Source organism: Musca autumnalis, unplaced genomic scaffold (genome assembly GCF_047663935.1).
Source record: "Musca autumnalis isolate F117 unplaced genomic scaffold, ASM4766393v1 scaffold_1, whole genome shotgun sequence".
NCBI lineage: Eukaryota > Metazoa > Arthropoda > Insecta > Diptera > Muscidae > Musca > Musca autumnalis.
The window spans coordinates 89,176,259-89,197,770 of record NW_027411644.1 but is presented as its reverse complement, the minus strand read 5'-3'; the positions used below and the strand labels follow the sequence as shown (position 1 = coordinate 89,197,770).

The 21,512-nt window shown below is 36.4% G+C and overlaps 2 protein-coding genes and 1 long non-coding RNA gene across 5 annotated transcripts in view; 1 reads left to right on the top strand and 2 right to left on the bottom strand.

Moving 5' to 3' along the window:
- The window catches only part of LOC141402777 (uncharacterized), a 45,143-nt gene extending 31,405 nt beyond the window's left edge, over positions 1-13,738 (bottom strand). The window contains exon 1 of the mRNA XM_073984730.1: positions 13,708-13,738. The gene's annotated coding sequence lies outside the window, so the exon portion shown is untranslated. The remainder of the gene's footprint in view (positions 1-13,707) is intronic.
- Positions 1-21,512, bottom strand: part of rdx (BTB/POZ and MATH domain-containing protein rdx) — a 373,257-nt gene that overhangs the window by 281,746 nt on the left and 69,999 nt on the right. The gene's annotated exons all lie outside the window — the stretch shown is intronic.
- Positions 518-13,690, top strand: LOC141402801 (uncharacterized). Its single transcript, XR_012412727.1, has 4 exons — positions 518-528; positions 918-1,078; positions 1,144-1,229; positions 13,425-13,690. It is a non-coding gene; the product is annotated as an uncharacterized lncRNA (long non-coding RNA).

The following is a 21,512-nucleotide window of genomic DNA, read 5'->3' as shown; positions in this document are numbered from 1 at the left end:
CGATTTCTAAACGATTTTTCGGAGAGGAAATAGTTCAGATTTTGTACCGATTTCGTTCAGATTTCGGAACGAATGTCGGATAGAAATTTCCTTTCCGAATTTCTTAAGGATTTTCTTCAGATTTCGTTACGAAATCGGACCGAAATCGATCCGATGTCGCTGCGACATTTTGTTCCGAAATTATGTCAACCACTTCATACAACTTTCGTTAAGATATCGTTACGATTTCGGACGATACGTCCGACATTTTGTTCCGATTTCGTTACGAAGTCGGTACGATTGGTTTGCTGGGAAAATACCAGCCCCCGTCGTTTCCTTTTGATCTGCCATAACAAGAATTGAGGAGAGAGAATACGAGTTTTCAAATGCATTCTGCTACAGCTGTTGGTCGAACTACAAAAAAACAAACACATTTGCGTTTTTTCGCATTGCAGGTTTTGCTGGGTCGGTCAACAGAAGATGGGAGGGATGGAAACCTGGTTGTTGTATTCTCACTGAGCTTTTTTGTTTATGGCGGCAAAAATCTATGTAAATAATCGAGCATGTGTAGTTTTGTGTTGTTTTTTTCGTTTTGTTTTTCACATTTTTATTATTTTTAATGTTTACATTGGGATTTGCATGGAAAAAAATAAATATTTATTTTTCAAAAATAAAATAGCGACAATGAAACAAATATGAAAGTAGGAAAAATGCAAAATCTGGAGGAAAATAATAAAAGATAAGAAATAGTTATTTTTGAGGGCAAAAAACACTTTTTGGTTGTGGATGTCATTTATAATTGATATTAGATATTTCGTCTATATAGACATTTTCTCTCACAAAATACTTGAAACAGCTCTAATACCATCGGGTCATTCCTTAATTTATATGCAATAACAATTATGCCTCATACTAACACCTGAGAACCTATCAATCAGAAATAACCTTTAGAACATCCATACAAAACTCTAACCTCGGCATCCCCAACGACACCAGGCCACCCATCCCCAACATTAAATGCCACCTGTGTCGCAACTATCAGTAAATTTTACATGAAACCAATGGAAATTAGACACCGAGTTACAAGAAAAAGGGACAAGTAAATATAAAAAAACCTATCATTACCATTACTATTATTATTATCATTATTATCTTTGTTTAAAGGCAATTTACCATTTATGGGTGGAAAATGGGGACACTGAACAATAACAACAAACGCCTTCTCCACCACTATGGCTAAAGTTTGAGGGGTAAGTATTAAAAAATCGTTGTTGTAATGTTGCTACAAGGTGTCTAGTCCTAACGCTTCCAAGCATGGATGGCAATGCATTTGAATGACATTAATAATGACACTTGTTTTTCCTAATCATTAGCAGAACTTACCAACATTGAACCTGTTTTTGAGAAAACAAGTCCTAGAGATGTTTTCCCACAGATTTTCATTAACCAGCCAACGGTGACGCAAATTTTACTGTGATTAAATTTATTCGAAAACTCGGTCTCTCAGACCAGTACGTCACCATTGACGGGCCTGAGGTCTACTTTTCAAAATTAGAGATATTATGAATCAATATTTTTTCATAACAAATAATTGCATTATCTTCAAGTTAATGACGTTTGGTCTCTGATAATTTCCACAGTTTTTCGGTCAATCACTGTTTAGACGTGGTCATTTATGGTTAATGACAATTGACTCCTGATCAATGACTTTTTATGCCTCGTAAATCAATATCAGCACATGGTGACCTTTGATCAATAACTGTTTACCCCTGATCAATGATTATTTGATTCCTGACCAATAACTATTGACCTTTGGTCAATGACTATTGACCTTTGGTCAATAATTATTGACCTCTGGTCAATGCCTATTGACCTTTGGTCAATGCCTATTGACCTTTGGTCAATGCCTATTGACCTTTGGTCAATGACTATTGACTTTTGGTCAATGACTATTGACTTTTGGTCAATGACTATTGACCTTAGGTCAATGACTATTTACCTTTGGTCAATGACTATTGACCTTTGGTCAATGACTATTGACCTTTGGTCAATGACTATTGACTTTTGGTCAATGACTATTGACTTTTGGTCAATGACTATTGACCTCTGGTCACTGACTATTGATCTTTGGTCAATGACTATTGACCTTTGGTCAATGACTTTTGACCATCGGTCAATGACTATTGACCTTTGGTCAATGATTATTGACCTTTGGTCAATGACTATTTACCTTTGGTCAATGATTATTGACCTTTGGTCAATGATTATTGACCTTTGGTCAATGACTATTGACCTTTGGTCAATGATTATTGACCTTTGGTCAATGACTATTGACCTTTGGTCAATGATTATTGACCTTTGGTCAATGATTATTGACCTTTGGTCAATGATTATTGACCTTTGGTCAATGACTATTGAACTTTGGTCAATGACTATTGACCTTTGGTCAATGACTTTTGACCATCGGTCAATGACTTTTGACCATCGGTCAATGACTTTTGACCATCGGTCAATGACTATTGACCTTTGGTCAATGATTATTGACCTTTGGTCAATGATTATTGACCTTTGGTCAATGACTATTGCAGCTTTGTCAATAATTGTTTGCGACTGGTCAATAACTACTTACCCCTGATCAATGACTATTGTACCCCAATCAATGATAGTTGATTCATGATCAATGATTATTGACTCCTGATCAATAACTATTAAGCTATAGCCAATGACTTCTGACTTTTGCCCAATGACTATTGAAGCCTTGTCAATGGCTGCTTACGCTTGATCAATGACTATTGTACCCCGATCAATGATAGTTTATTCATGATCAATGATTATTGACTCCTGATCAATAACTATTAAGCTATAAACAGTGACTATTGACCTTTGGTCAATGACTATTATGCCTTGTCAATGACTATTAACGCCTGGCCAATGACTACTGACCCCGGATTAATGACTATTTACGTCTGATCAATGGCTATTGATCCCTGATCAATGATTATTGAGGCCAGATAAATGGTTATTGAGACTATTGAGCTTTAGTCAATGACTATTAGCCTCTGGTCAATGACCATTGACGCCATGTCAATGACTTTATACTTAGGCAATTACTTATGACGCATGTTTATTCTGTTGAATGTTTATCACCACCACTTATTTCTTAGCCACCTTTAGCAATGATGTTGATATTGACCCCAGGTCAAAAATTGTTGACCCCAGGTCAATGACTATTGATCCCAGGCTAATGATTATTGGCCCTAGGTCCATGATATTGATGCTAGGTCAATGGTATTGACCACATATCAATGATTATTGACCCCAGGTCAATGGTAATTGACTCAAGGACAATGATGATTGATACCACGGCAATGACTATTGATCCTGGTCAATTATTCTTGATTCCAGTTTAATATCTATTGATCAATCAATGACTATTGGCTTCTCGTCAATGTCTATTCACGCCATATCAATGAATATTGACACCAGGTCAATGATTATTGAGTCAATGTCAATATTTGGCTATTGGTCACTAATTATTCACCCCGGCTTAATTACTGTTGAACCCCACTCAATAATTATTGACCTCCTGTCAAAGACTATTGACTACTGGTCAATGTCTATTGATACCATGTCTATGATTTTGAACTCCAGGTCAATTATTTTCAACTGCCAGTGTATATAGTCTCCAGGTAAATGTATATTGATCCGAGGTAAAGAACTATTGACCCCAGGTCCATGTATATTGACTCGAGGTCAATGTCTATTGACTCCAGGCAAATAAATAGTATTTTATTATTATGACTCTTGTCTCATGGATAGCGGCTAACTGACGTATAATCAATAACTAATTGGCTTCTGGTCCATTACTATTGACCCTCGTCAATCATTCATTATTAATCACTGACATCAAGTCATTGACTATTGGCCCCAATTTCATGTCTATTGACCCATACCAATGTCTTTTGATCTCAGGATAATTATTATTGACCCTACCTACGGCAATGACTGTTGACACCTGATCTCCTAAACGATGACACCTTGACACTGATAATTGACCAATGGCTATTGACCCTATATCAATGACAATTAACCCTACGGCAATGACTATTGGCCCCAAGTCAATGATTCTTAGGCCCAGGTTGATAACTATTGATCCCATCACATTTGACCTGGAGTTAGACTTTTGGCATGGATTTAATGTTGGCCTCATGGACTCCTAGAAAATGATAATTGACCCTATGTCAATGACTATTAACCCAAGGGCAATGACTATTCACTCCAGGTCAATGATTCTTGGGTCCAGATTAATAACTATTGATCCCATATCATTGTCTTTTGACCTGGAGTTAGTCTTTTGACATGGATTTAATGTCTATTGACTCCAGGTCAATGATTATTGACACCAGATCAATGATTATTGAGTCCAAGTCAATATTTTGACTCGTGGTCCATGATTATTCACCCCCATCAATAATTTTTGAGCCAATTTCAATGATTATTGACCTCCTGTCAATGTCTTTTGACCAATCAATGACCATTGACTCCTTGTCAATGTTTACTGACACCAGGTGAATGACTCGTTGTCAATGTTTACTTACACCAGGTGAATGATTTTTAACTCCAGGTCAATTATTATTGACTCCAGTAGTGCGATTCTCTAACTCATTTTTTTATCAACTTTTATTTGAACCTTTCATTCTTAATTTTGAGTTTTAAGTTTACCGATTTTTGTCGGTAACTCAAAAAATGATTTAGTGAATTGCACTACTGGTCACAGGACCTGCAGTGGTATTTTGTAATTTTTTTGAGGTTACTCACAAAAGTCCGTTAAAATAAAACGGAAAATTTTGAATGAAAATTGGAAATAAAAGTTGACAACACTTGCGGTATCGGTAGATGTTATCGACAACTTTATTTTGGTCGGTAACTTACCGACAAATTTCGTTAATTATCGAAATTGTAAGCAAATAAAATTTTCCAGTTATCGATAATTGTCCTTAATTCTTGTTACAGAATCGCTCTACTAAAGTCAGGGTCTATTGACCTCAATTACCTTATCTGACACCGAAGGTGGAAAATTGGAAAATCTCAATTCTATAGTGGTCTGTAGTGGAATTCTGTAACTCATTTTTTGGTTACCGATAAAAATCGTTAAAATTAAAATGCAAAATTATTAACTAAAAATATCAATAAAAGTTGACAACACTGTTGCTATCGGTAGGATTTAGCGACAACTTTTTTGGTTGTTAACCTACCGAAAAATTTCATTAATTTTAAAGATTTTTGTCGGTAACCAAAACATGAGTTAGAGAATCCCACTACTGTTCGATCTACTCGCTCTCAGCAGTGAGAAAGTTACTACCCATTTAATTTAGTAATTAGACTGGTCTATCTTATTGCACACTGGGCGACTAGTCCCGATTTGTGTGGAACTAAAACTGACACTAGTGTCAGTTAAGATCGAGAGAGCAGTGAGATCTTAATTATGGCATATAAGAACATAGTTTGTGATCCAGTGACCTGACAGTTGTAGTATTCTGGAAACTAAAGCGAAATCTTACTGAAATGACTACTAGTTAACACTTCACCTGTCTCCGTCCACTTAAAACCAAGAAAGTCTTGAAAAACGCTCTCTGTTCTCTCACCATCAAGATGGATGTGAAGCTCCAGCTCCTGAAGCTCCTCGTATATACCGGTCTGGTTCTGAACCCAGTTTCTCATAAAGATGGCCTCCCTGCTTACATAGACAAACAAGTTTGGACCCATTCACAATGAAGACTCTGTCCCTGCACATAGCTATTATGTGGGCAAATCAGTTCAAGTGTTATCACTTAATCAGAACACAACAAAATATTATTTTGTAAAAAAGAAAAAATCCATCAAATTGGAGTGACTGATGTCATGTCAACCAGGCCAACCATCCATCCATTATTATTATGAATATGGCAACGAGGTTAAGGCAACAAACGGCAGTTCATGTTTGCTTAGCAAGCAACAAAAAAGCAGATTTGTTTGCTATTCGAAGCAAACAAACGGCAGAAAGCTAACGCCATAGCCATATGGAGGTCGGTTGGTCGTTCGTTCGGTCTTTTGGATCAATCGATGTTTGGATGGATGAATGGCATTTTTGTTTTAACAGCAACAATAACAACGAGCTATGGTACATGCTATCATGGCCCTCTTTCGCAAGTGACAACTACCAAAATCAAACAATGGAGGGTGGTGTCGCAGCTGCTGTTGCAGTCATCCACCCACAAGCGTAGTAGAGCAGCTGAGTTTTGTTTTTATAATGGGTAGGTGTCAGGAGCAGCAGCACCACGACCAACTATGGTGGTATGTCAACAACAGTCAAATGACAATAGTAGTAGCTTAAAGTTTGAATAGTGGCCGCAAGATATATTCCTCCAGCTGAGTAGGAGAGTCAGCCATATAAAAACAAGTGATAATAAAAGGGAATTGATAATACGTACTTTATTTTTTCCAGATTTGTTTTATAAATTTCCATTTCTTTTTTCAATTTACCTCTGATATTCTAACTACAGACAGACAAATCCTTAAGCCATGCCGACGACTTCTTATGCAAAAAGAAGAGAAAAAAACTACAAAAATAAAACAGAAAACAAAATGTGATAAAAGTTTATTAGAGTGGAAATGATGATGTTCTGCTACAAGAACAGCAACAAACAGCAAAGCACCCAAAAACACTTAAGAGACGAAGAAGAAGCAGAGAAATACAAAAGCGGCGTTAAGGACATCATCAACGTCACAACCACCATCCTTATGGTCCGTTGTATGGCAACAACAACAGCAATGCTAAGTGTTACAAATATTTTTCAATAGAATATTTTTAGAGCATGCCGCTGCCTGCTCAACATACTAAATTTCACCACCCCTCCCCCTTTTCTCTTCCATGTGGGAGGCTATGAATCAACATAAAAAAGTGTAGTTTGCTTTGTTACGGTTGGCTTACATTTGGAGGTAACAGCCTAGAAAAAAAAAACATAAAGGACATTTGTTTCATCTTCTTCCAACAACAAATGGAAGGTCACAAATCTCAGCTGAACTCAGCAGCCACACACATTACCGACATACATATGCTGCAAACAGAAGATATGTAAGAAGAAGAAGAAGAACAACAACAAAAATAACAGTTGGTATGGCAAAAAGTGAAGAACAACTCATTAGGGAGTCTGCTGTTAGGGATGGTACTTTGGAAACTTCTCCAGCTTTTTTTAAGGATTGATATTCGAATTTTGACAAAGAGGGAATACTTTTTCATGGAAAGTCATGTGTAAATAGATTTTGTTTTTGTGTGAAAAGTAAAGCAGCATTTTAGGCTGAGGGTTATCTAAAGGGAATTTAAGCCGGGGAAAAATGAGAAAGTGAGGTGGAGTATATAGGAAGTTATTATTAAATGCAAATGATTATCTAATCCTCAACTTCGGATATTTGAGTTGGTTCTGGGGATTAATTATTGTTTCATTCCCACTGTTATTGGGAACTATTTCATGATGAAGCTTTTATATTTAAGAAAAAAGCACAAATAAAATGATTCTTACCAAAGGAAAAAGTTTGCCTCCAAAGATGCAGTTAAATCATATGTACAAGTGATTTGGAAGTGCATCAAATTATGCATTTTCACTCATGATTTTTACAAGAGCGTGACTACTGAATAATGCACTCCATTAGCACTGCATTTTAACTATCACTTTGGAATCGCATTTTAACTAACCCTTTAGGATGAAATAGGATGCAATCCAATTTGCATCCAAAGCACGTGTTTTGATCCAGTGCTTTAGATGGCGTTAAAAGATACTCTTCGGAATGTGTTTTTATGCAGTTCAAAGATGCAATAAAAATGCAAGACATTGCAAAATAAAAAGAATTTATTATTTGTGTAAAACTAAAATATTACAAAGTATGAAATTTCTTCATTAAATTCAATCGCAACTGAGTCTGTTTCGTCCGCTCTCTATTTGTGGATATCACCGTCAACGTAGCCTGAAACTTTTTACAGGACATTACAAGTTCCTGCGTTGGTTAAGCTTCTTATCTTGACTTACATTTCCTGTTTATATTAGCCAGTAAAACATATGCCTCTGCTTTGATTATTCAAATCCAGATCTCATAGAGACTCAGTAATGGATCACTTCCAAAGGTACCTCCCAAAACGGAAAATAGGAACCTCCAAATACCAGGCGTGGATTTTAAAAACAAACAACAGGAGCCATCGATGACAAGGCGTGGAGCCACCAAAAAAGACAAGGAGTGGATTTTGTAAAAATTAGGAGCCACCAAAAAAGACAAGACGTGGATTTTGTAAAAAATTAGGAGCCGCAATAAAAAACAAGGCGTGGATGTCGTAAAAATTTTTAGGAGCCACCAAAAAGGACACGGATTGGATATAGTAAAAATAGGCGTGGATATTTTTAAAAATTTTCAGAGCCACAATAAAAGAAACATGGCGCAAATTTTGTAAAAATTAGGAGCCACAACAAAAAACAAGAATAACTTTTAGGAGCCACAAAAGAAAATAGGCGTGGACATTTTTAAAATTTTAGGAGCCACCAAAGACAACAATAGGAGTAGATAATTTTTAAATTTTTTAGGGGCAACAAGTTGTGGGGTTTTTTTTTTAATAAGAGCCACCAAAGCCGTGGCGTGGATTTTTCAAAAAATAGGATTAAAAAGGGCGTGTATTAAAAAATAGGAGCCACCAAAGCCAAGGCGTAGATTTTGTAAAAAAAAAAACAGGATTAAAAAAGGCGTGAATAAAAAAAAAATAGAAACCCAAAGACAAGGCTTGGATTAAAAAAATAGAAGCCACCAAAGACAAGGCGCGGATTAAAAAATAGGAGCCAGCAAAGACAAGGCGTGGATTTTGTAAAACAAAAATAGAATATAGGCGTGGACACTTTTAAAATTTTTGGAGCAACAAGTCGTGGGTTTTTTTAAATAGGAGCAACCAAAACAAAGGCGTGGATTTTGTAAAACAAAAATAGAATATAGGCGTGGACACTTTTAAAATTTTTGGAGCAACAAGTCGTGGGTTTTTTAAATAGGAGCAACCAAAACAAAGGCGTGGATTTTGTAAAAAAAATAGGAGCCACCAAAGCCAAGGCGTGGATTTTGTAAAAAAAATTTGAAACCACCAAAGCCAAGGCGTGGATTTTGTAAAAAAAAATTAGGAACCACCAAAGCCAAGGCGTGGGTTTTGTAAAAAATAGGAGCCGCCAAAGACAAGGCGTGGAGCCACCAAAAAAGACAAGGCGTGGATTTTGTAAAAAAAAAATAGGAGTTACCAAGGACAAGGCATGGATTTAAAAATAGCAGTCACTAAAGAAAAGGAGATTTTTTTTAATTTTGGAGCCGCCAAAATCAAGACGTCGATTTAAAAAAAAAAAATAGTTACTAAAGAAAAGGCGTAGATTTTCTTTAATTTTGGAGCCGCCAAAATCAAGACGTGGATTTAAAAAAGGAGTCCCCAAAGACAAGGCCTGGTTTGAAAAAAATAGGAGTCACTAAAGAAAAGGCGTAGATTTTTTTTTTTAATTTTGGAGTCGCCAAAACGAGGCTTGGATTTTTTAATTTTGGAGCCGCCAACGACAGGGCGTGGATTTAAAAAATAGGAGACACTAAAGAAATGACGTTGATTTTTTTTAAGTTTGGAACCGCCAATATCAAGTTGTGGATTTAAAAAATAGGAGTCACTAAAGAAAAGGCGTAGATTTTTTTTTAATTTTGGAGCCGCCAAAGACAAGGCGTGGATTTAAAAAAAGAGTCCCCAAAGACAATTCTTGGATTTAAAAAATATGAATCACCAAAGAAATGGCGTGGATTTTGGAGCCGCAAAAGACAATGCGTGGGTTAAAAAAATTAGGAGTCACCAAAGGAAAGACTTGGATTTTTTTTAAATTTTTGAAGCCGACAAAGACGCGGTTTGGATTTTTTTTTTAAATTGGAGCTGCCAAAGACAAAATTGGGTTAAACAAGTAAGAACGACGTTAAGTTCGGCATGGGCGAACTTGTTATACCCTCCACCACGAGTTGTATTGAAGTAAAATGGAACAATTAGTTTCCTTTCGTTTATGAAGAAGACAAATACCAATATATATGTAAGATAATGTGGCTAAAACGTAAAAAAGACCAAAAATCAAGTGGTATGCTTCTATGGGGGATATAAGAAGACTAATAATTCTTTTCTGGAATATTTGATAACCCCATGGAAGACTAAATAACAAATTTCAGTCATTTCGGTGGGATATTCACGTCACAATCTTCAGAATTACGAAAATCGGAAGGTACTGTTCTTTGGGAGCTATATGAAGGCGTGAACCTATACCAACAAATTTCAGGAGGAAAGTTCTATACACCCAACGATAACTAAATACCAAATTTCAGCCATTTTGATGGGATAATGAAGCTAAAACCTTTAAAATACCGAATATCGGGAGGTACCGTTCTATGAAGACTATTTTAAGGCGTGGACCAATACCAAAAAATTTTAGGTGGAACGTTTCATGCACTCAACGAAAACTAATTACAAAATTTCAACCATTTTGATGGGATAATGAAGCTAAAACCTTCAAAATACCGAATATCGGGAGGTACCGTTCTATGGAGGCTATATGAAGGCGTGAACCTATACCAACAAATTCCAGGTGGAAAGTTCTATACACCCAACGATAACTAAATACCAAATTTCAGTCATTTTGGTGGGATAATGAAGCTAAAACCTTCAAAATACCGAATATCGGGAGGTACCGTTCTATGGGGGCTATATCAAAACGTGGACCGATAGATCCCATTTTCAATACCAACCATCCTGCAAGTAATAAAACCTTCTGTAACAAATATTGCCTCGCTATCTTTAAAATTGCGAGCTGTATCTTGATTTCAACAGACAGACGGACATGGTTAAATCGACATAGAATTTTATGCTGATCAATAATATATATATACGTTATAGGGTCTCCGACGAATATTTCGATGTGTTACAAACGGAATGACAAATTTAATTATACCCCCCATATGGTGGAGGGTATAAAAAATAGGAGCCACCCAGACAAGGCGTGGGTTAAAAAAAAAGAGTCACCAAAAAAAGACGTGGATTTGTCGTGAAGTGACATGGCGTGGTTAAAAAAAGGAGTCACCAAGGACAAGACTAGGATTTTTTTTTTAATTTTGGAGACGCCAAAGACAAGGCGTGGATTGTTTTAATTTTGAAGCCGCCAACGACGAAGCGTTTGTTTAAAAAAAAAAAAGAAAAATAGAAGTCACAATAGCAGGGCATGATTTTTTTTTTTAATTTTAGGGCCGCCAAAGACAATGGCTAGGTGAAAAACAATAGGAACCACCAAATACAAGACGAGGTTTCTAATTTTTGGAGCAACCAGATACAATGCGTGGAGAAGTTTAATGCATTAGTGACAACTGTGGCTCTATTATTTCGCAGACCAGTGTATGAGTGTTGGAAGGGAAAAATTCATTGTCATTTGTATGTAGCATAGAAACTTAAAATGTATTTTTCTGAAAACTTTAAATATGTTTTAGCTCAAAAACTACACGGTGCTCTTGAAACAATTTTAAATGGAAGGTGCTTACACCTCGGAAGTTTTTGCGGATTCTGAAACTACAATGTTTATAGATGAGAACAATCAAAAAACAAAAAAATCGCGATTTAAATTAACATTTTTAGGGGTTGTTTAGGTTTTCGCGATTTTGCTTAGAGACCGCAATTCCTATCAAAATGGGACTAAAAAAAATGTTGTAGCTATGAAAATTCTCTACAAGATTGACTTTTATAATATTCTCATCGGTTTTACCGTTTTTGAGATATAGAAGTTCAAATTGGGACAATTCAAAATCAATTAAATTCTTATAAAACAATGTCATGACTGCAAATTCCCAACTTAAACTTATATATCTAAAAAAATGTTACAACTTAGGATAAGTTACTTAAGCCAGTCTTGTAGAGAATTTTCACGGCTTTAAGATTTTCTCAGGTCCCATGTCGATAAGACTTACCGTATTCAAGCGAAATCGCGAAACCCTAACAAAAAAACCTAAAAATGTAAACTGAGCTTCTTTATCTCAAAAATGGTACATGCTGGGAACAAATGATAAACGTCAATCCTCTAGAGAATTTTCACAGCTACAACATTTTCTTTAGCTCCATTGGACTTGCGGTTTCCAAGCCAAATCGTGAAAACCTAAAAAAAAACACCTAAAAATGTGAATTTTGACCGCGATTTATTTAAAAATCCCTACAGCGATTTTTCCTTGTTTTTGGATTTTTCTCATCTATGAACACTGCTGTTTCAGAATTTACAAAAATTTTCCCTGTGTAAGCGGTTTTCATCAAAAGTTAGTTATGGCGCACCCTACATGACATTGTTTTATAAGGGGGCGATACAGTCAGTGCATTGTCCCAATTTGAACTTCTATATCTCAAAAATGGTAAAAACTACGAAAATACCATAAAGGTCGATCTTGTAGAGAATTTTTATAGCTACAACATTTTCTTTAGACCTATTTTGATAGGACTTGCGGTTTCTAAGCAAAATCATGAAAACCTAAACAACCCCTAAAAATGTCAACATAAATCGCGATTTATTTAAAAAGCGCTCCGGCGATTTTTTTTTTTTTTGTTTTTTGATTTTTCTCATCTATTAACATTGTAGTTTCAGAATACGTAAAAACGTTCGAGGTGTAAGCACCTTCCATTTAAAATTGTTTCAAGAGCACCGTGACTAATAAACCAATTGACATATAATTTTGCGGGCTCTTCAAGGACATCAAAAAATAGGCCTTCATCGCTTAAAAAAAACGTAAATTTTATAAGCCATTTCCGTAAAACCTTCGTCGATCGATAATTTGTTTTTTTTTTTTTTTTGACTTTTTGGTTCCACCATTTCCGTAAAACCTAACATTTTTTATATTTTTTTTAATTAATTTCTCGTTAGAGACGAGCTTACTGACCAAGATGCTTTTTGAAAAAGGAAAGCCGACGATACGAACCCACACAATCACCACTGTGTGACATGCATGTTTCGCCTTTGGTTTAGGAAGGCTCCTCAGACACATCAAATAACATTTTTTATTTTATTTTTTTTTTTATTTGAAAACATTGCCTATTTGGGCGAAGATCATTTTTAATTTTAAATTAAATTAATTTCTCGTTAAAGTCGAGCTTAATGACCAATGATGCAAGTGAAAAAGTAAAGCCGAAGATTCGAACACACACAACCACCACTATGTGACATGTTTCACCTTTGGTAGAGGCTCATCAGACATATTGGGCTTCACAACTGGGGGTCACCCCCTTAATGTTATACTAATCAAACGTATAAGACAATAAACATAACTTCAAAACTAGTACCACAGCTCGATTACATTATTGCAATTCCATAACCCTCTCTTATATTATCCGTATCTTCTTTCAGGTTCAAAGGTCTGCCAATGTTATGTTGTATCCGTGCACTTTCAATTAATGATGAATTTTTCCGTTAGAGTCATTTGTGAAGAGGCAACAAAGTGAACTAAATCCATATGTATTAGGGTGGGACGAGTTATAAAGTTGATGTATGCCAAACTGTTAAAATATTTGGAGTCAATAAAACTGTGTTACTCTGTAGCTCTTTTGTGGAAAGAAGTTGGAAACGGTGTTGGTTTTTAAAATTCGAATAATACTTACGAAATGTCGGATCAATTTTTAAATCATCTTACCTGAAATAAAAAAAGAAAAACATTTGATTAATAATAACTGAAATTGATATATGTATGTATTCTTAGAAACTATGTATATAAGGTTAAGAAAATAATGTAAGATCTTTAGAAGTGCCGAAATGTGGTTTACGAATGTCTTTCATTCAAGAATTTCTTTTAAGAATTGCTATTTTCAAGAAGTGTTATTTTCAGCTTTTCATCACCAACTCATACAATGGTCGAAAAAATTTGATTCGCATAATGAAATTTGGGGGAGGTACCAAATGGAGTGGATTGATTAACGCATCTTCGATAAACTTACTGACAGATGGGCGTTGTGCATTCGACTCAAAATTGTCTAAACATGATTTGTTTTCTATGGGATCATGAGGCATGTTGGCCCCCGTATAAAGCTGCATTACCCCCGCTGCATATTGCAACTAGAGATGGGTAATGAATGGAAAGCAATAATCGGCTTTTCGATTTTGGTCTAAAACTATAAATGCGATTTTTCGGTTTTAAACCGCCAAGTCAACAATCTATGGGCAAACTCGAAAATCGATCATAATATAATCGATTATGCGATTTTCCCTTCCAGAGAGAAGTCGATTACGATTTTTAGACTTTCGACTGTAAATAGTCGATTTATCTATTAATCGAAAGTCGACTTAACTATACATAATTGCAACCCTTCCAATCCCCTAGTTGTCAATGATATTCGACAATAGCGCCCAATAAATATCTCAATGAATGACCTAAAAAAAACCAAACACAATGTTGTACCCAGGAAATTGTGGTTTGCTTACTTACTCACGGTTGATTATCAGTCATGTAAAGACAAAAAACAGCAATAACAACACAACTGAAACAGAACGTATCAATAATTGCGTTTACGTTACATATCTTGCCGACAACATTTCCTAATAATATTCAATGTAAAAAAGAGTAACAACACATTCATACACTTGGTGTCGTTGTATCGTTGGTTCGGTGTGTGTTACGTTGCAATACAACAATCTCGGATCGGAGGTAACAGAAACACCGATTGTTATTTCTGAAAACAAAAAACACCTTCAATTGCTACAAAGTAAATACCAAATTGCGAAGGTTCTCATCCCTGATGTAATACAAAGGGTGTGTGAGAAATCAATAAGCAAGGCGGAAGAAGAGCAGTATGTAAGCCCGCCCCAGGTGTGTGTAATTTTACGATAAATCTTATCTCCTCTAGACAAGGCATTGGGTGTCATAGAAATTACGCACTTTAAATGAGTAGTAAGTCGTATGAATGACCTCAAGTTTGTGTGTGGGGGAAGGGCGGCGGAGGGTGTAAACATTTTAATTAATTATGTCACATATTTAAACAAGTAATGATTATGTTTAAATTATTATAATTGAAGGCTTTAAAAGTTTACTTAGAGAATGCCTTTGAAGTCTTATATTCTATAGAAGCACCATTTCTTTTAGAAAGGGTCTATAGAAGCACCATTTCTTTTAGAAAGGGTCTATAGAAGCACCCTTTCTTTCAGGAAGGGTATATAGAAGCACCGTTTCTTTCAGAAAGGGTCTATAGAAGCACCCTTTCTTTCAGAAAGGGTATATAGAATCACACTTTCTTTTAGGAAAGGTCTATAGAAGCACCCTTACTTTCAGAAAGGATCTATAGAAGCACCCTTACTTTCAGAAAGGATCTATAGAAGCACCCTTACTTTCAGAAAGGATCTATAGAAGCACCCTTTATTTCAGAAAGGATCTATAGAAGCACCCTTTATTTCAGAAAGGATATATAGAAGCACCCTTTCTTTCAGAAATGGTCTATAGAAGCACCCTTTATTTCAGAAAGGGTCTACAGAAGCACCCTTTCTTTCAGCAAGGGGGTATAGAAGCACCCTTTCTCTCAGGAAGGGTATATAGAAGCCCACATTCTTTCAGAAAGGGTCTATAGAAGCACCCTTTCTTTCAGAAATGGTCTATAGAAGCACCCTTTATTTCAGAAAGGGTCTACAGAAGCACCCTTTATTTCAGAAAGGGTCTACAGAAGCGCCCTTTATTTCAGAAAGGGTCTACAGAAGCACCCTTTATTTCAGAAAGGGTGTACAGAAGCACCCTTTCTTTCAGGAAGGGTCTGTAAAAGCACCCTTTCTTTCAGGAAGGGTCTATAGAAGCACTTTTTCTTACAGGAAGGGTCTATAGAAGTACCCTTTCTTTCAGGAAGGGTCTAAAGAAGTAACATTTCTTTCAGGAAGGGTCTGTAGAAGCACACTTTCTTTCAGAAGGGTCTATAAAAGCACCCTTTCTTTCAGAAAGAGCCTATAGAAGCACCCTTTCTTTCAGGAAAAAGCCTATAGAAGCCCCTTTCTTTCAGAAAAAGACTATAGAAGCATCCTTTCTTTCAGAAAAAGCCTATAGAAGCACCCTTTCATTCAGGAAGGGCGTATAGAAGCAACCTTTCCTTTAGGAAGGGTCTATTGAAGCGCCCTTTCTTTCAGGAAGGGAATATAGAAGCACCCTTCCTTTCAGGAAGGGAATATAGAAGCACCCTTCCTTTCAGGAAGGGAATGTAGAAGCACCCTTTCCTTTAGGACGGGTCTATTGAAGCGCCCTTTCTTTCAGGAAGGGAATATAGAAGCACCCTACCTTTCAGGATGGGAATATAGAAGCATCCTTTCTTTCAGGAAGGGAATATAGAAGCACCCTTCCTTTCACGAAGGGAATATAGAAGCACCCTTTCTTTCAGGAAGGGAATATAGAAGCATCCTTTCTTTCAGGAAAGGGGTATAGAAGCACCCTTTCTTTCAGGAAAGGGGTATAGAAGCACCCTTTCTTTCAGGAAAGGGGTATAGAATCACCCTTTCTTTCAAGAAAGGGGTATAGAAGCACCCTTTCTTTCAGGAAAGGGGTATAGAAGCACCCTTTCTTTCAGGAAAGGGGTATAGAAGCACCCTTTCTTTCAGGAAAGGGGTATAGAAGCACCATTTTTGCAGGAAAGGGGGTATAAAAGCACCCTTTCTTTCAGGAAAGGGGTATAGAAGCACCATTTTTGCAGGAAAGGGGGTATAGAAGCACCCTTTCTTCCAGGAAAGGGGTATAGAAGCACCCTTTCTTTCAGGAAAGGGGTATAGAAGCACCCTTTCTTTCAGGAAAGGGGTATAGAAGCACCCTTTCTTTCAGGAAAGGGGTATAGAAGCACCCTTTCTTTCAGGAAAGATGTATAGAAGCACCCTTTCTTTCAGGAAAGGGGTATAGAAGCACCCTTTCTTTCAGGAAAGGGGTATAAAAGGAAAGGGGTATAGAAGCACCCTTTCTTTCAGGAAAGGGGTATAGAAGCACCCTTTCTTTCAGGAAAGGGGTATAGAAGCACCCTTTCTTTCAGGAAAGGGGTATAGAAGCACCCTTTCTTTCAGGAAAGGGGTATAGAAGCACCCTTTCTTTCAGGAAAGGGGTATAGAAGCACCCTTTCTTTCAGGAAAGGGGTATAGAAGCACCCTTTCTTTCAGGAAAGGGGTATAGAAGCACCCTTTCTTTCAGGAAAGGGGTATAGAAGCACCCTTTCTTTCAGGAAAGGGGTATAGAAGCACCCTTTCTTTCAGGAAAGGGGTATAGAAGCACCCTTTCTTTCAGGAAAGGGGTATAGAAGCACCCTTTCTTTCAGGAAAGGGGTATAGAAGCACCCTTTCTTTCAGGAAGGATATACAGAACCATTCTTTCTTTCAGGGGGGGCCAAGGAAGCACCTTTCTCTCAGGAAAGGTTTATAGAAGCACCCTTTCTTTCAGAATGGGTCAATAGAAACACCCTTTCTTTAAGAAAGCGTCTATAGAAATCCACTTTCTTTCAGAAAGCGTCTATAGAAGCCCACTTTCTTTCAGAACGAGTCTATAGAAGCCAACTTTCTTTCAGAAAGAGCAATGGAAGACCACTTTCTTTCAGAAAGTCTATAGAATGGTCAGTAGAAGCACCCTTTCTTTCAGAAAAGGTCCATAGAAGTACCCTTTCTTTCAGAAGGGGTATATAGAAGCACCCATTCTTTCCGAAAGGCAGGTCCCATAAGACCTTCTCTAAGAAGACCTTTATGGCCTTCTATATGAAGACATTTATGACCTTCTATAAGAAGACCTTTTAGGCCTTCGCTGAGGAGACCTTTAAGTCCTTCTATGAGTTGAAGGCCTTAAATGTCCTCGTCTTGAAGGCCTACAGTTAATTTCTAACCTCACCACTACAATTTCAATGAAGTTCATGATTACTTTCTCCTCCCAACAACAACAAAAATAATAACAACACAAAACCAATTATTATTTTAATTGTCTAGCTAAACGGCCTTTGAAAAGCAACAACAACAACATCAACACCGCAAATACTTCCTACTTTTTTCAAACGAGGATGAAAAGCTAAGATAAATATTCCGCAATGCATGCCAATCAATGAAAACTATTTTCTTTCCATAAGTAGATAAAAACAGTTTTTCACACACACACTGACACACGGTGAGAGTAAAATATACATGCTAAACTCTCCCACAAAATTTAATTACAGGGTTGCCGTCATCACATGAGAAATGATGACGTTCAAAGTCATTAGCCTTACACATGCATAGCATATCCGTCAGTCAGACAGTCATACAGCTGGCAATCGATGCGGCGGCATGCATTAAACGCTAATACTTTTTTCCTACTATCATTGCAACGTCGTTTGTTGTTATTGTTGTTGTTGCTTGTTTTTCTATTTCATTTCAATTTAAATTGTTTACAAAGGTTAAAATGGTATTAAAATTAATAAATAATAATGTTTTTTACTGTAAAATGTCATGTTTTTCTGAATATTTTTTTTTAACAACAAAGGCGTCTAATTTTTTTTCGCCATGAATTTCACGGCGCACCAACAACAATATGAAATTAATAAATTTAGTTTTAGCTGTGACAGACGTCAATGTTTAATAATTGTTATCATGAAATAAGGTTAGGTTAGATTGGAAAGGGGATGATATTGATGACTGTATTCATGGAAATAATATCAAATATGGTTTGGTGACATCTATGGGCAGTTGGGAACATCACAAAATCTCGTAGTTATGTGGTGCTTGTCTTTGCTAAACTAATTGTTGTCATTAACTATAGTAGGTGGGGAGTGGCTTTGCTAAACTAATTGTTGCCATTAACCATAATAGGTGGGGCATGTTTCCGCAGCTTTTTTTGTGTTGCTAATGGAATTAGGTTATTAGCGAAGATTCAGAACTAGATTCAAGCTATTAATTTACATTATAAGCCTACAATTTCGACTTTTTAAAGAGAAAAGCATAATTTAATTTGCAAAATGTTTGACTCTACAAATTTCAGTTGTGATAACCGCAAAAGTGGCGAACTTTAGTGGAGAATATACTTCAAAGGCATGGACCAACGCCCCATTATGGAACTGGATCTAATTCTTGGAATCATTTTTGTCGGTAAATTTCATGCCAACCAACTATTTTAGTTGGCCTCCGTAGGAATTTTAAAGCTTTTGGATCAAGAAATAAGGACTTGTAATAAATAAAAAAACAGATTGTTGTGTTAATAATCACAAGCCTGCCTTGGACGAACAGTCGAACAGTCCTAAAACTGTACTTAGCGTAAATTCTTAAACATTGCTAAACTATCCTCGAACACTTTCTGATTTCCATGATACTATATTATGACGTTTTCGTTTTTTTTTAAATACCTTTTGATTTTCTTTGAGACATTATGGTCTTCTGTGAGAAATCGATCTGGTCAACTTAAAATATATTTTGGCCCTCAATCAAAATGTATTCTGACAATACTTTCTGATCTACAATGAGAAGACATTCGGATCTACTTTCTTACAATACTTTCTGATCTACTATGAGAAGACATTCGGATCTATTTGATAAGTCCTACTGGTCTTCTATGAAAAGTCTTTCTCGATGTGATCCTCAACGATAACTAAGAACATATTTTGAGCTACTATGAAAAACCTTCTTTCTGGTCGTCTAAGTGACGCCCTATGTATACAAAAAAAACTATGGGAACACATTCTCACGTGTTAGAATAGTTCTGCTGGTATTCTAAGAGAAGTCCTTCGGGTATTTTATAAAAAGGCCTTCTAATTCTTCATGAGTGGAAATGAAAAAAACCTTCGGTTGTAGGTTTTCTATGAAATTACCCTTTGGTTAATATATCTATCTTCACCTAGGTTTATGTTCGCCATGAATTTCACGGCGCACCAACAACAATATGAAATTAATAAATTTAGTTTTAGCTGTGACAGACGTCAATGTTTAATAATTGTTATCATGAAATAAGGTTAGGTTAGATTGGAAAGGGGATGATATTGATGACTGTATTCAGGGAAATGATATTAAATATGGTTTAGTGACATCTATTGACAGTTGGGAACATCACAACATCTCGTAGTTATGTGGTGCGTGGCTTTACTAAACTAGTTGTTGTCATTAACCGCAGTAGGTAGGGCGTGGCTTTGCTAAAATAATTGTTGCCATTAACCATAATAGGTGGGGCATGTTTCCGCATCTTTTTTGTGTTCCTAATGGAATTAGGATATTAGCGAAGATTCAGAACTGGATTCAAGCTATTGATTTACATAACAAGCCAACACTTTCGACGTTTTAAAGAGAAAAGCTTAATTTAATGTGCAAAATGTTTGACTCTACAAATTTCAGTTGTGATAACCGCAAAAGTGGCGAACTTTAGTGGAGAATATACTTCAAGGCATGGACCAACGCCCCATTATGGAAATGGATTTAATTCTTGGAATCATTTTTTGTCGGTAAATTTCATGCCAACCAACTATTTTAGTTGGCCTCCGTAGGAATTTTAAAGCTTTCGGATCAAGAAATAAGGACTTGTAATAAATAAAAAAAAAACAGATTGTTGTGTTAATAATCAGAAGCCTGCCTTGGACGAACAGTCGAACAGTCCTTAAACTGCACTTAGCGTAAATTCTTAAACATTGCTAAACTATCCTCGAACAGCTCTTAAACTGCAATCACTTCTAACTTGATAATAATTTCTGATTTCCATGATACTATATTATGACGTTTTCGATTTTTTTTTTAAATACCTTTTGATTTTCTATGAGACATTATGGTCTTCTGTGAGAAATCGATCTGGTCAACTTAAAATATATTTTGGCCCTCAATCAAAATGTATTCTGACAATACTTTCTGATCTACAATGAGAAGACATTCGGATCTACTTTCTTACAATACTTTCTGATCTACTATGAGAAGACATTCGGATCTATTTGATAAGTCCTACTGGTCTTCTATGAAAAGTCCTTCTCGATGTGATCCTCAACGATAACTAAGAACATATTTTGAGCTACTATGAAAAACCTTCTTTCTGGTCGTCTAAGTGACGCCCTATGTAAAGGGTGTTTTTTTAAGCCCGATAGAACTTGAAATTGTAAAAAATAACACAAAAAATTAAATTGTAATCAAAATTTTTTTTATTCGAAAGATCAATACGTGGCATTAACATTTGAAAATGATTTCGGGCATATGGGCACCGCGGCTGTTCTTGACGAAGTGCATTCTGGACGTCCAATTTTTGGCCACTTTTTCGAGCACTGCTGGCCGTATGTCACGAATAACACGAACAATGCTGGCCTCCAAGGCATCAATTGTTGCTGGTTTATCAGCATAAACCAGTGACTTCAAGTAGCCCCACAGGAAATAATCGCCAATTGACAGGTCCACTTCTCGAAATCAACTTATCGCCAAATTTTGATTTCAATAAGTCGATGGTTGCGTTCGCCGTATGGCACGTAGCGCCATCCTGTTGAAACCACATCTCCTCCGGATCAATGTCATCCATAT